Source organism: Crocuta crocuta, unplaced genomic scaffold (genome assembly GCF_008692635.1).
Source record: "Crocuta crocuta isolate KB4526 unplaced genomic scaffold, BGI_CrCroc_1.0 scaffold118, whole genome shotgun sequence".
Taxonomy (NCBI): domain Eukaryota; kingdom Metazoa; phylum Chordata; class Mammalia; order Carnivora; family Hyaenidae; genus Crocuta; species Crocuta crocuta.
Genome location: NW_027551558.1, coordinates 12979186 through 12995777, shown reverse-complemented (window position 1 = coordinate 12995777; position 16592 = coordinate 12979186). Strand labels below are relative to the sequence as shown.

The 16592-nt window shown below is 38.3% G+C and overlaps 1 protein-coding gene across 1 annotated transcript in view; it reads right to left on the bottom strand.

The window, feature by feature from the left end:
- SOCS5 (suppressor of cytokine signaling 5) overlaps positions 1–11950 on the bottom strand; it is a 31104-nt gene extending 19154 nt beyond the window's left edge. Inside the window, exon 1 of the mRNA XM_077749291.1 lies at positions 11932–11950. The gene's annotated coding sequence lies outside the window, so the exon portion shown is untranslated. The remainder of the gene's footprint in view (positions 1–11931) is intronic.
- Between the last annotated feature and the right edge of the window lie 4642 nt (positions 11951–16592).

The following is a 16592-nucleotide window of genomic DNA, read 5'->3' as shown; positions in this document are numbered from 1 at the left end:
AGTCACTGGTGGCCAGAGCAAGAGCTTAGGGTCAAAAGAGAAGAGACAGCCAGCACAATATGGCTAGAAGAAGAAATAAATGCACACTAATTGGAAGGGAAGAAATAAAACTGTCCATTCTCAGATGACATGATTGTCCACATAGAAAACCTTAAGGCATCTTAGGAGGGAAGGAAAGGGGAAGGAAGGACGGAAGAAAGGGCAAATGAACACCCTAGAACTAATACAAGTAAGTTCTCGGCAGGGTAACAGGATACAAGATAAACACACACACACACACACACACACACACACACACTCATATATTTCTCTGCTAAGTACAAATATATCTATATACTACCAACCAACAGTGGAAACAGAAATTAAATGACTTGCAACAAAGAAAATTACCTTAAAGGGCAAGAAAACAGATTGATATTTCTGTTAAATAATTCCTTTAACCAAAGTTCTAACTTCTACATGCTCCAGAAGGATGAGATTAAAATGGAAGAAGGAAAATGTGCTAGAGTTACCACTGCCTTTGTGCTTCCCTAGGGAGCAATGAACTGTAAGAATATGGTCTACAGTCCAGCCCACAGCCGTGCCAGGTCCATCCGTTCCATCTCACTGCCCCTCTCCCAGGTCCAGGCTTCAGCATCATTGACACGTCTGAGGTGTAACCACTGCCTAGCCTATCTTCCTCCACTCCCTGCCCTCTGAACGTCTTCCACAATATTCATTCCAGGATTTTAAGCAGCTAGGAACAAAGTCCAGGTACTCTATGTCTGGCTACTTCCTCCATACTTTAAGAACTGTACATCAAAGGAGCAAAAAAAAACCCAATTAATTCTCAGTATCCTAACTTAGGGATACAAAGGTAACTGACATACCTGAAACTGTATCACTTGGAGAAAAAAGGTGACCAAATGGTTGTTTTTCTGTGTATAAAGAATCTTTCTCTAAAAAGGAGAATTCCTTAGAAACTCTTAGGAAAAAAAATATTGCAAATAGTTAAAAATGTAAATAAACAACCAAAAGAGATTTGTGAGGAGTCTTTCATGGGAGATGTTAAAGAGGATAAGCAACCCTCTGTCTCTAGCCAACTCAGGTAGTCTTTCCTCTACAAGCAACTGAATGCACTAACCTCAAAGTGCTGTGATTTTTTTTTTAATGTTAGCATTTAAAAAAAAAAATAAGCACGGCATTCCACAAATAGAGTCACATTATTTCATATCTAGCACTAGCACAGCAGTTAGTTACAGTTCTGACTCTTGATCACACTATTGTCCGATTAAAGTATAATTCTAATATCCAATGTACAGAGTTGTCTAAATAGTCTCATTACCTACAGCTAGTCATGTTTCAGTCAGGCGCTGATTTAGTGCTCAATTTAAACACTGCAAGTCAGTGCTAGTTGCAAAAATACCTAACAAAAGCCACACTGTTCTGTCAATACAAACTCCCCTCACTCCCCGACACCCCCTAAAAAAAAAACCTTCCTACAGAGTTAAGGGAATATTTACTTCCCATAAATATAGCTTAAGATGGGGGTTCTTTTTACAAACAGAGAAAAGTAAGCTTAAATAGTTTCAAAGATGAATCGAGCAGTTTAAGGGACAGTTAATTCTCATATTCTCCACCTTGTCAAATAATAATAGACTCTAATTTCCCCCTATGTCAAACTTTCCAGCTAAACACTTGGATCTAATGTGGACGAACCACTCCCAAACTGCTATTTCTAACTGGGAATCACAAATACACATAAGTCAAATCTGATTTTTAGAAATCTTGACTATTATGTTCAAACACCTGGTTTAAGCAATACTGAACCATCCACAAAGCTTTTCTGTGCTCTGTATTTGATCAAATTACTTCAAATATATGGTCTGCATTATTTTGACTCCCTACAGATGTACTTTACTAGAATTACAACTTAATATTATACTCTCAACTTTTATTAAGAATTTATAAAATGGGCGCCTGGCTGGCTCAGTCAGAAGAACATGTGACTCTTGATATCAGGTTGCGAGTTTGAGTCCCATGCTGGGTGCAGGGATTACTAAAAAACAAACAAACAAGCAAACAAACAAACAGAAATAAGCTTAAAAAAAGAATTTATAAAATAAATGGCCTGTATTATTCCATGGTCTAAGAAATGGTATCAAAGACATCATTCCTCATATAAAGATCCACACAAAAAAACTCCTCTTTGACTTTACTGCCAAGATTTCTCTCTTAAAAAAAAAAAAAAAAAAATCAATATGCTTCCTCCTTTAAGCAGACAATGAAAAACCTAACAGACTGTTTCTCCTCTTTTCTGCTATTACCAACAGGAAATCCAAATGGAAGACCTTAGTTTATAAGTTTCTGATAGACTTGGAGATCCCCCTTCCACTCCCTTATGTAAGGCTAGATCAACTCTCATTATACTAAATGTTCAACTATAGGTTTATTATTAATCATCTTTTTCCCTTCTGTTTGGAAGTAGATGGGAATAAAAATACAGTTAGCCGTCAAATTTTCTGAAACTTGAAAACTGCGCTTCTCGGTCTATAATCTAGTCATCTCAAATGTTCCTATAAAAGGAATGGGTGAGAATTTCAATGGAGTAAATAGAAAGAACCATATGACCTCTCACAGAAGAGATAGGAAAGCCTATTTAAGCAAAATGTTGAAGAATGAAACCAAAAGGAAATCCAAATGACACAATGACATAAAACTTTAAACTCTGGATACCAAAAAATATACACACAAACAAAATTAAATGACAAATGACATACTATGCCTTTAGACCATAGGTTTTACAATTAGAAATTTATTCCAAGAAAATAGTCAGATAAGGACACACATTTTTATACAAGAAATAGTCTTCATAGTATTATTTTAGCAAAAAATTGGCAATAACTGTATTGCTGAGTTAACAGAGAATTTGTTAAATAGCTTGTGTACTTATATGGTGGACTAACAAAAAGACATTAAAATCATGTCTTGGGAGTATTTAAAATTCTGGAAATGTTCATGATATTAAATGAATATGGACATTAAACCGTACATCTAAATTTACCTCAGCATACACATATACATATAAATATATATTTAATAAAGACATTATGAATAGGAAATACTAATGTGGTAATCTTGGGTGGTTTTTTAAATTATAATTTCATTTTTTTCCCTTTCTGTATTTTCTAAAACATTACATTCAAATGTGTCGGAAAAAACTCTATTGAAAAAGGAAGTAAATCTTGAAAAACACCAACCTAATTTCATATTATAAATCCAAAATTATGTGTAAAATGCAAAGGAAATAAATGATGAAGTATTAAAAAACACTTTTTAAGAAAAGGTGGGAAGACAACGAGGAAGGAAAAAGTCACACAAAGACAGAGGAGGTGAGGAGTTGGTGAACAAAATCAGTGGGGAAAGGAATAACAAATACAGAGATCTCTACAGAGCCAGCTTGATTTTTCTCAAATAGTGCTAAGTAACACTGGATTGGGAAATACAAAATACCCTTTCTCAAAGAGTCCCAATAGTAAGTAATGTGCAGTTTTTGGTACATGAAGATACTATTTATAAGACAACCAACAGAAATAGATTATGCGATGCTATATAACAATACCACTTTTGACACAGCTGAGCTCAGAAGACAAGTTTCTAAAATGTAATCAAAAGGAGAAGGGAATGAGCAGAGGTGGCAATGGTGTGTATTCCATCTCCATGAAAACAACCTCGAGTTGTTAAGCAAAAAAGCAGCACTTTGATAGGAATTCAACTCTTCTGTATCAGTCTCTTCGGGCTGCAGAGTATGGACATTCACTCAGTCTGGCAAATGTCGTTGTGCGTGCTGGTGGCCAAGGACTGGTTCTAAGTATGGATGTGAGGATAAAGGAGTTAAAAATTAAAAGGAGTTAAGTGCAAAATCCTTGACTTTTTCTAAGTTCTGTGATCCAACATCATCATGTGTCTCCTTATGGCAACCACTCCCTTCTACTTGTCTACCCTGAGTACATCCAGACAGAAAATTAAAAGCAAGAGTTAGATTTTTTTTTTTAACCAGCCGATGAGATCTGTGGGAACCTGACTGGTTCGGCTGGTTCCCAGCTGGATGAAATTGTGCAAGTGCACCCGGCTGGCCAGTGGCTGACCTATGAGTGGCGCCTCTGATTTGGGCACCCACACCATTCCAACCACCTACAGCCAAGTAAGAGAAGGTCATTTATAATGTAGAGCATGGCTGCCTTGGTTTACTCCCTCAGCAAATGTTCCCCTTATACATGACTGGGAAAAGTCACAGTCAACCTATAGTTGAACAGAGCTGAAATTGCTCTGTGACAACACGCAATAATACAGAGGTATTTAATAACACTCCAAAATCCTACTCCAGAATTTCAGAAATCATGTTCTCTGGGTTCCTAGGATGCCATAAAATATTAAGAGGCATTCTATAAAGTTTTCAGTTTAAGTAAGGTAATGCCTGAGCTCTCTGAGAGAAGATACCTTACTGCCTAGACTTATTTGGCAATGATACCTTATCAAGATTTCAGAGGACACTAATATTCTGTGTATCAGTTTGTAAAATGCTATCTTATAGTGCTACTACTTTGCCCACAATCCAGAATCCACTATGTTAGTTTCAAGAAAGCAGGAACTTTGTTTTGTGTCATGCTTGGTACATAGTAAATGCTCAATATATGAATGTTTGTGAAGGTCATTAACATGGAGGCTGAAGGAAAAAACAGGAAATAGGAGGCTAAGTGGGGGAAAAAATCAAGATCAAGAGGATACCATATCTGGTAATGACAGACTAGGATTTTTCAGACCAACCCTCCTGCTGAAAACAATTAAAAATCCCTAGATTAAAAAAAAAAAGAGAGAGAAAGAAAGAAAAAGAAAAAATCAACAAAAACCCCAAGCCCTAAAAGCATCTTAAAGTAAAAAGCTGACAAAATGGTGGGAAACTGCCGGAACAAATTCTAGGGGCACCTGGTACCCCAGAGAGGTAACCAGACCCCCTGAAGACACTCTGGCCCTGAAGGCATTTGCAGAAAGAACACAGCAAATCACCCTCACAGGGAGGGGCGAACAACTGTCAGTGCAAAAATGCCTCAGAAAGTGGAGTATAAGGGAACTCTTTCCCACATTCCACTAGGACCCCGAAGAGCTATAATCTTAGGTAAAGGTGAACTGTACAAAACCTAAACCCTAATGCCAACCCTAGGGGATTGTAGGGAAGATTGCTTTAGCCCAGAGAGAAGCAAGAGAAAGAAAGCACGGTGGGTAGGATATCCAGGATACAAGTCCCTAAGAAGTCTGTCGGCCCCAGACAGTGGTTTGTAGTCTGGGTTTGCACGGCGTATTCATGTGATGGAGTAGAATGGGTACAATGCATTAGAGAAATAAAAATATCATAACATATGGATGAAGAGCACAAAAGTAAGTCAGACACAAAAGACTCCATATTGACATATATACATATGTCTGCATATATGTGTGCCAAAGGGCAAAAGAAAACTTTTAAAGAAAAGTAAAGCACACACAGGCATCTTTAAAGAGAAGAAAAAAATGATTATCACCAAAGTAGGAATACGGTTACTTCCGGGAGACGGGACAGGGTAGATAGAAACAGCTGAGGTTGGACTGGAAGGAGCACTGGCAGGCACTGTATGTGGAAGGGCACGGACAGTGCTCTGTGTCTTAATCTGGGTGGTGCGCTTTTAATTACTCTTTAAACTGATCCTTTATATTTTATTCACTGTTCAATATATACACGTACTTCACTACAAAAAAGGAAAATAAAGAGCAAAAAGGCAGCATGCACAAGAGAGAACAAAGAAAGCAAGAAGCAGTATTTGTTGTAGGCAGTAGCGAAGTGCTAACCACCACCTCAGGAGCCTTTAGTGAAACTCCAGTAATAGTCCATCTCTATACCAGACGATCGTTTCCCGGATTATATGACCTTTTTCATTACTGTAACATACTACGTCTTTGGACAATTTCTAATCTAATTATAAGAGAAACCCTCCTTTGCCAAGTTTTTCTCCTACTTGACTCCATATGGTTATATATGTTTTGCTATATACAAAAAGCCATTCTGAGAGAGAAAGCCATAAACATTTGGCACAGCAGACCCAACAAAATCTTCCACTAAAGAGAAACATGAAATATTCAATTACATACTGGCAGATTACTTCCAATGTTATGAAATTCAGCTACACCTTAAGTAGTTAATTCAATAACTTACAATATTTAAGAACATAACTCTCCATGGTACGATGGTATTCTGCCACAATACTTACTTATTCTAAGATGTGGTGCTTAATGAGGGAACCCTGGTTCTTGCCCCTGTTCTGCATCCCACTAGCCATGTAAACAGTTTGGATTCACTTTCCATTTAACAGTGTGGGAGAAGAACTTCCGTTTCCTGGATGCAATTTCTAAACGTCATCTATTTAACTCAGTCCCTTCAGTTGAAATAAAGCTAATGGGAAAAAAATTTTATTTGATTTTAAGAGTTTTCACATATATAGAGAAACTAGAAGAACGTGTGTTCTTGCCTTTACTGTTATATCATGTATTTTCTAGGACCAATTCTTACCTCGTCAAGTACAGCTGGGTACATATGAGGAGCACACTTTCAGACCACACATTCCACCCACTTTTTCGTCCTAATAGCGTAAAAAGTCTGTCTCCATTCGGCTATTCCCAATTGTACCTCCTAGTCACTACATCTAAAATTATCTTAAGATTCTTCCCCAAATTGGGATATCACTACCCATTTCCTACAGAATTTCTCAGAAAAGTTTTACTTTATTCTTCTTCCACTTACCACCCTTACATTTAATGTTACTAGGTTCAACAGTTTCTTTTTCCAGAATGACTCTCACTGCCAGTAACCCTGTCCAGGTTTCTACTGGCACATTCCTGGACTTCTACAACACCTTAGTCTCCCCCCTCTTCCTACACTCTTCCCACTGCTGGACGCCTCTCCTTTCAGGAACAGTCAACAGTCACGTGTAGTGGCTTGTACCTGACTTTCACTTGCTGCCATCCACCATCAGGCCCTGTCTTATCCCAACTTAAGCCTCTTCCCTCTCAAACACTTTCACTACTCTGTACTTCACCATTCAATTCAATGTTTACAGTCTATACCAAGCTCTAATTTCTCAAAAAGGGTTTACTGCTAACATCACAGTTCTCTTCTGTTCAGATTGTTGCAGGCTTGTTAATTTTATCTCTACAATGGTACTGTAAGAGTCAAAACAAGGAAATCTTATGCTTCTTCTTGCAACACAAAATACCTAGGGGAGGGATGGGAATTTATATCCAGACGTTTTTGGAAAAGACAGAAAGGTATTAGGACCAATGTGCTCTATTCTATTCTGGCGCTTCAGTCTTGGCTCAATCAATTGACTAAATCAGCTGCTGGCCTGTAAGTTGGCTAATCAAGTCTGATTCACCATTTTGCCAAAATGACCAAACAATCAGCAGCAATGGGAAAGCGTTTGAGATTCTGCTTAAACCACTGGACATGCATTCTACTTAAATAATTATTTGAAAGCTTGATCTGAGAATTTTAGTACAAGTATTAGATTGCTATTTGGACTATGCGACCAGTTGGATAGAGGCCAAAACCAAGAATTCCCTAGGCATCAGTCATATTATTGGCAATCAAATATCCAATCATTCTTGTCACTGAGATAACTTCCACCTAATAACAAAAGGGGTCAGGTGACAGGAATAGATAGAGCTAATCTTCCCTACTCCACCCATTCATAACCCTTTTTTTTTCAATGCTAGAGAATTTCATAAAAGCAAACCACCAAGCTACAGTCATAATTTCTTTCTCATGGTCCAGTGACAGTAAAATCACCGTATTTAGTTATTTTTAAAAAATCTTTATTTATTTAAGTTCTCTCTACACCCAGTGTGGGGCTCAAACTCATGAGCTGCACGTCCCTCCGAGAGAACCAGCCAGGAGCCCTTAAAATCTCTATATTTTAAAATGATAGGGACTCACAGGTTGTACTCTCCTATGGCTTTACCATATAGTCAGAGACTCTTAATTAAAACAAAATCTAATCTTTTCTTGTGAAAATCCACTTATGTTTCTTCCTAATTCCACTCTTGTACCCATTTTCCAGATTTCACACCAGGATGTTTTTCATAGCTTAATTTTATTTTTTTAGTTTATACTTCAGAAACTGTGATTGGCAAAGGGGAGTACATTACTTCCCATAAAGCTATTTTCCTAATATAGGTGATTATTTTCACCTTGTTAAATTTCTTTTTAAAAAGGTATATGATTATACAGTTTGATTAAATTATGATTATGATTTTTGTGGTTTGTGTTTGGGGATAGTGGTGGTGAAATTACAGTAGAATAAGACTCTATCTCTCTTGAGGATGTTTGTAAAAAAAAAACCAAAAAACAAAAAACAAAAAAGAACAAAAAACTCACCAAACCATAACACAGCAGCTCAAACATCCATTGATAAATGAAAGGATAAATAAAAGGTGGCACATACACATGAATTATATTCAGCCTTAAAACGGAAAGAAATTCTGATACAGGCTACAACATGGATGAACCCTGAAAACATTATGCTAAGTGAAATAAGCCCATCACAAAAGGACAATATTGTATGATCTCACTTACGTGAGGTACCTAGAGTGGTCACATTCATTGAGACAGAGAGTGGAGTGGTGGCTGCCAGGGCTGGACAGAGAAGAGGTAGAGTCAGGGTTTCATGGGGACAGAGTTGGGGAACATAAAAAAGCTCTGGTGATGGATGATGGGGATGGTTACACAACAATGTGAATGTACTTAATGCTGCAGAATCATATATCTAAAAATGGCTAAAATGGTTACCTTTTATGTGTATTTGGCCACAGTTTAAAAAAAAAATGAGTAGGACACAGAAGAATATACAAGCTTTTAAGTAACTTTGTACTCTGTGTGGTTAATTTGGAGAAGCCACGCCCTCAATTAGTGGCAGTGTCATCTCCATGTAATATAGAAAATGGGAAGAAAAAATTAAGTCTAAGAAATCAGTGTTTACATAAGCAGTTTCCCTTGTTCACATGGGTATTTAAATATCATTGGCTACTTAGGTCGCTGACAATTTTGCTGTAATCTTCCCAAATGTCTTTATCTATTCATTCAATACTCTATGAGCATGGACTATTTGCTGAACTTTATGTAAAGTGCTAGAGATAGAGAGAGAAAGGAAAAAAAAGAAAGAAAAACACATTCAGTCTGCGAAGTCCACAATCTGGTGAAGAAGGCAAACAAATTACAATACAACCTAAACTCTAATTAATTCTAATTGGTGCTGGGAACACAAAGTGCAAAGCAACTACCTCGAGCTGGGGACGTGTGGCACGCTGCTAGCTGCACCCCATACTTGTCCTCCCCTTCTTCCATAACAATACAATTAGCTGGTACAAAGCGACCAAGAATAAACACATTTATGCCAATGAGGTGCACACAGATACGTGCGTGAGAGACCCCGGAAATGCTGTATGCTCTTGGTCCCTTTTTTTGTTCCTTCCTACATCAGGCTGCTTAAAACAGATACCTCCACTCTGGACCATGAGGACAAGGGTCAAATCTGAAGGACTTTGGAGCCGTGAGTTGGAAATTACTTCCCTAAAGTCATTTCAGCCCTATGCTGCAAATTCTAAACTTTGACAGCAGGGAAAGAAATTCTCTCTTGTCTTTAAGCCACTGTTATTCTGGAGGTTCTCTTACTTGCCTCTGTACCTGATCCTAGCTAATGCAGGGGATCAGGGAAGGCCTGACAGAAAAGGTGACTTTGAGCCAGGGTTTGAAGAATGAAGTTACCTACCAAGTGGAGAAAGGCATTTCAAGCAGAGGTCATGCAAAGGCACAGACTCAGGAAAGGGTCTAGCTTTCCAAAGGAAGAGGAGTGGTTCAGACTGATGAAGTATAGGGCAGGTGGAATGGAGTAAAAGAACAAGCAATCTTTAAAGGTGGGAAAAATAGACTTTAAAGGGTATTACGTGCCCTGCTAAAAAAAAAAAAAAGTGCTTTTATTCCTGTACTTGGCCACGTTAAATGACTATGACTTCATCAATTATTCTCTGCATATTCTAATTTTTTTTTCCATTTTATTTATTTGAGAGAGAGAGAGAGAGAGAGAACGAATCATGGGGAGGGCAGAGAGAAGGGGAGTGAGACAATCTTAAGCAGGCTCCACTCTGAACATGGGGCTTGATCCCATGACCCTAGGATCATGACCTGAGCCAAAATCAAAGAGTTGGATGCTCAATTGAATGAGCCACCCAGGCGCCCCTCTGGATATTCTAGATGAGCCAAATGGCCCAGTCAGAAACAATCAAAACTGAATGGATTAAAGTATGGTGAGAACAGGGGTTAGGAAAGAAAAGAAAATCTTAACTTCTGTAAGAGTAAGGTGCACTAGTATTTCTGTAAATGTTGAGGTCTAGAAGTAATACGTATCTGGCCCAAAGAAAAGATTAGGACTCCTGAGAAAGTTAAGTGAGAGGAATACAGACAATATAGAAAACAGTGAGCATATGTAAATTTTGGCAATGTGTAGACCAGATAAAGATTAGAATACCTATCTCCATTTTAAAGCAAACTGAGGCCAATGAATTATAGTATAACTATGAGCACCTGATTATGATTTTATTTTTATTATACGCTTATACCCATGGTTTCCTTTCACAAGTGGCTGCCAAAAGTTAGTAAGAGTCGAAGAGCACTAGTCTACAGTACGAATTTGATACCTGATGATCAAATACCTTTTCCTAACAAAGAAGGGTTATAAACATGAATGAGGGAGGAAAAAATAATCAGTGTTCTTTAAAGTTTTTAAGAGTTTTAATTTTTATTCAAGTAAGTAGTATTATGTTTATGCAGTAATCATGTATTATTGTTCTGAATTTTTAGTTTTATAATTTAAAAAACTACCACCAATGCCTCATCAAAAAAAAAAATCTAAAAACAGCAACTATTACCTTATAGAAATATCAGGGGCAAATTACTGAGAGGGTATATGGCCTCTGTGAATCCATAATCCATTAATTATATTCTCCAAAGTTTCAATGATCAAAAAATTCTTTAAAAAAAGTCTTACAATGTTTCTGTTATTTCTGTCTTTAGCTCTTCCTAAATTTATGTACTGCATTTTAGCCTTTTAACAAATATTTACTGAATGCTGATCGTACAAGACTGTGTGGGATAGCAGAATTTGTTAACTAGAAAACTGTAGAACACGGCTTTTTATATTTTATCCTGATATTCTTGTTTTCAATTAGTTTTAGAAAGGGTCTTTGGTATCTTCAATCGGATTAAAGTTTTATCAGTATTCTACTCTGATCATAGGCATCAAAACACTTGCAAAGGAACACTAAGAAAAACAGTTTAATATTTTAAAGAGTGAGGTAGATGGCTTTCTCAATTTAGACTTATGATTCATATATCATTTGTATCTAACTTTTGCTTGAAAGAACGCAGTTATATCGCTTATTAGCCCCTGAATTTCTCCTGACATTTATCCATCCCTTACAATGTTATTTTGTATTATAAAATAGTTTGGGCAAAAATAGGAACCCAAATGGCAAAGAGATCTTTGACCCAAGTAATTATTTCTCAATGAATGCACATTACAATAATAATGAAAAAAACCTCCAATAATGAGTCACCACACCCTTTATAAGCACTGAAAAAATTAAGCTAACAGTGAAACTGGCTCTTGTGAAAACTGGTTAGAAAGTCACCTGATTCATTCATCACCATAAAGAAGACTCACGGCCCCAGTCCTTAACCTCAAGAAATGGCAGTAAAGTAATAGTGAGGTCTAGGAACACAGAAAGGGCACACCTGCTAGTAAGCACTTTCAGCTTTTCTAATATTCTCAAAGGGGTCAAGGCCATGAAAGATCCACCCTGGCTCTTCCTCACCTCACTAGAGTCCCAGACTCCACCTGCGTGTCGTTCCATCTGCCCTCTTTACTGTCACCGGTGAATGCCATAGAAACCAGTCTGAGAAAATAGAATTCTCTGTTCAAAATGTTTCAGTGTTCTCTACCCTCCTTGAGGGGCAAACTGTAAATTTTTTCAAGTGGCATATAGGGCCACTAAGAGTCTGGCCCCCACCTTTTAGATATTACGTTTTAATAAGTGTTTCCTTTTCCTTCCAAGTTCTAACCATCTTTTAATACTGAACTACGTGAGAGCTTCCCGAACACGTCAGGCTCCATCTGTGTGCTTTTTCAGGCTGCTGTTCCCCTGGTCTGCAATGCCCTCCCCCACCTGCACAATACCTGGCAAAACACTGCACTCGTTCCTAGGTCACGGTTCAACAGCCATCTTTTCGTCAGGCCCTCCGTCACTCCTCCAGGCTGGCCCAAGAGCTCCCGCTCCCTGATGTCTTGGTAAACTAGCTCTCAGAAGTGGGAAAAAGCCCTGATACTGTCAGTTCTCCCAACACTTGTTTTGAAAACTCATGTTTGTTTCAGTGCACTTGTTACATTTGGGAACAACACAAGCACAGCTCGAATCCCATTTGCTTATGTGCCAGGAAGTGAGAACTGTGCTGAGCGGCACCCAGCCCTGCGTGCCCACCTCAAACATCTCCCAGCTACCTCAGGCAGCCTCCTGCATCAGGGTCACCCCCTTCCAGCCCTGGGGTTAACTTTCCCTCAGGTTTCAGACACCCACTTCGACTGCTTCACAGTAACTCACAAGAGACCACCTTTCCTATGCTCACTTCCACAAGGAGACTTTAAGTCTTTTTCAACGTAAAGCACAATAGTTATTATAATATTTACGTTCTTCTTAATCATTTTAACATGTAGTAACTGCTGCTCTTTATTTGGTTCCTACCTTTTTTATTTTTTAACGTGTTACTGAGGAAGTTTTTGTGTTATGGCTCGTTTTTCCCTAAGATTGGTGATTTTCAGAAACGCACATGTCTCATGATGGCACAACGGACTGTACGTATGTAGCATTTTCTGAGTCCTATGGGATGCATACCACCACAGACCATTTCAAATACTAAGAGCTGGGCTCCAACACAACATACCTGCAGTCTGCTACAGGTCTTTATCATAGCAATCTTTTTTTCCCCCATAACAACCATTTTCCTGTTTAAAGACAGTAAGCTCCTGGAGGGGAGGGCCCTTTTCACCTTAATACCAACATTCCCTAAATAGTACTCAGCTGTTAGTATGTGTCCTGCTAATGTAGACACCACAGAGTAACAAGACTAAAAATGTAACATGAATAATGCTAACTATAGTGGCACCTGGGTGGCTCAGTTGGTTAAGTGTCTGACTTTGGCTCAGGTCATGATCTCGTATCTCAGTTCGTGAGTTTGAGAAACGCATCAGGCTCTGTGCTGACAGCTCAGAGCCTGGAGTTTGCTTCGGATTCTGTATCTCCCTCTCTCTCTGCCCCTCTCCTGTTCTCTCTCTCAAAAAAAAAAAAAAATTAAAAAAATTAATATTGTTAACTATAAAACCTATTTCTACAATGGAAAATTAATATCTGCTCTGACCCAACCCCTGCAACCCTATTAGTAAGAGGAAAGATGGGATTGTTTCTAACTCCAAAGTTTATCACAAGGCAATGTTCTAAATCAATCTACATATACCTCAAGGTATATGTGGCTTACAGATTAATTAAAGTAAAAACAGATTCTGGAGATGTGGTCTAATGGATTTTTTCCCCGACTGGTAAATTTATATAAAATGTCTTACAAGGGGCACCTGGGTGGCTCAGTCAGTTAAGCATCCAACTTCGACTCAGGTCATGATCTCACGGTTTGCGAATTCGAACTCTGCGCTGGGCTCTGTGCTGACAGCTCATAGCCTGGAGCCTACTTTGTATTCTGTGTCTACCTCTCTCTCTCTGCCTCTCCCCTGCTCACACTGTCTCTCTCTCAAAAATAAATAAACATTAAAATAAATCTTTTAAATGTCTTACAAGAGCATGCAAATTTAACTTAGTTATTCTTCTGTGAAAAAAATAGAATTACACAAAATAGGACCTATTCTCCAAATATGGGCCATTTTATTTAACCCAAACTTAATCTAAGCCAACCTATTCTAAGCCAATCTTAATCTTAATCTAAGCCAATCAAAATCTAAGTTGATTTCTTTTTTCTTCATTTAAAAAATTTTTTTTACATTTATTTATTTTTGAGAGACAGAGTGAGACAGAGCGTGAGCAGGGGAGGGGCAGAGAGAGAAGGAGACACAGAATCCAAAACCGGCTCCAGGATCTGAGCAAGCATTCATCACAGAGTCTGATGCGGGCTCGAACCCACGAACCATGAGATCATGACCTGAGCCGAAGTCGGACGCTCAAGCGACTGAGACACTCAGGCGCCCCCTAAGTTGATTTCTTTACATACATACATACATACATACATACATTTAAAACTTTAAAATTCATGGTATTTACATTTTAACTACTGTTTTCTTAATAGAGACAAATATGATTTTAAAGCTCTATGTCAGTGATTTCAATAAAAAAAATTAGGTAAGTCAGCATATTATTGTATGTCTCAAGCAATGGAGAAAAGTTACTTCAGCTTATTTCCCAGTTCTGCTAAGAAACTAAAACATACTTAGTGCCTGTGAGTCCTACAACAAAGAGAACTGTTGCTCAAATTTAGCATGTGTCCAGACAGGAGAAGCTGATCAAAATGAGTTACCGGGGCTCCGCTCTCAGAATTCTGATTTAGTAGGTCTAAGGTGGGGCTACAGATACTGCATTTGTAACAACTTCTCCAGTGATTCTGAGTCACTGGCCCTGGCACCACCACGCCTTGGTCATTGGTCCCAGCCACTGGTCCTGGGACCACGCCTTGTGGTCAGAAGTACCTGTTTAAATCCCAGCCTGTCACCTAATATCTAGCTACGTTCTCTTTATATAGTTTAAAAGTTTTACCCCTCAATTTTCTCATGTCTAAAAGGCAAAGAGTTGAGAGAAAATTAAACAAATAATATATTTAAAGTGGCCAGCATATGCTGAGGACTCCAATGATAAATACCTATTTTGGCTGAATAAATGAATGCCATACTTCAAAGTACACACTACAAGTACTGGCTGAGATGGGGTGAGAACACTCCACACCCTGTCTCTTCTACTGAATCTGGCTGTAAAATCTAAACACAATGCATGGAGTAGCTATTTAAAGACTGAAAAGTAAATGGTAGCAGGCAGACTGGGAAAGAAGATCAGAATTCAAAGTACCACAGAAGCAGCATCGTTTACTTTTCCTGCCTTGTATATTGCTGCCTAGACTGGGTGAAACCTAGAAGTGGCATCAATGTATGCAGTGTTCCAGGAGAAGCCCTGGAGTTCAGCTGAGCAGAGAAAGGGATTTTCCAGGCAGGAACAGCAAGGGGCGCATAGGTACCCTAAAAGTCTGAGTAAAGTCTCTAAGCCCAGAAGCTGTGGTTTTGAGATGGTGTTGCAAACCACTCTCCCAACTTTCTCCCCTCTCTCTTTGCTCCTACCATTTGTCCCTGGATGTGGGTGCAATTACAAGTCAGCAGAGTAGACAAAGTTTTCTGGCTGGAGGACTAAAAAGGGGAGCCCCCAGGGAAGTAGAAAGTATAAGGGAAACTGATGAATGGGAGGAACTCATTAAAGCAACTTCTTAACATATGACCTCCTGGGCTCACTCCAGAGCTAAACATGTCATGGATTTCATCCTAAACACACAAACTAGAAACTCTGAGAATTGAACAGAAATAGAAAGTCAACTATCTTCAACTGGCCAATGTGCAGTATACTCATAGGACAGATCTAGATAGCAAAGTGTGCAGTCTTTAAAACCAAACCGATACTGAAATCACAACCCAAAGAAAGTTAGCTGCAAGTTCCATGCTGAACCCAATGGTGTGGACTGCATGCTAAAACACAAAAATGAACATTCCATAGAATTTAAACAAGACTCAAGGCCTAAACAAGGGCCTTAAAATACTGCAGAATGCAATCTAAAATTGTGTAGGAAAATCTCAGCTTGCATGCAATAATAAACAGACATCAACACTGCGATGACACCAAATGTTGGAATTACCTGATAAAGACTTAAAGCATTATTATAAAAATGCTCCAAGAAGGGTGAACACTCTTGACATGAATATAAAGTCTCAGCAAAAAAAGAGAATCAAATGGAAATTTTACAACTGAAAAATAACTGAAATAATTCACTAGAGAGGTTCAATAAGTACAATAGAGATGACAAAAAAAGTCAATGAACTTGAAGACAGACTGATAGGAATTATTTAGTCTGTACAAAAAAAATGAACAGAGCATCAAGGACATTTAGGATACCAAGAGGACCAGTGTCACTGGCATCCTATAAGGAGAGTGAAAGAGCTTGGTACAAAGTACTTGAGGAAATCATAGCTGAAAACTTTACCAACTTGGTGAAAGACACAATGTACATGCAGATTTGAGAAGCTCAGAGAACCTAAAGAAAATAAACCCCTAAGAAATGCATGCTTAGACACATCATAATCAAACTGATAAAAATGAAAAATAGTGAAAAAATTTGAAAATAACCAGAAAAAAAGTTCAATGCATTACGTACAGGGGAACAGCAA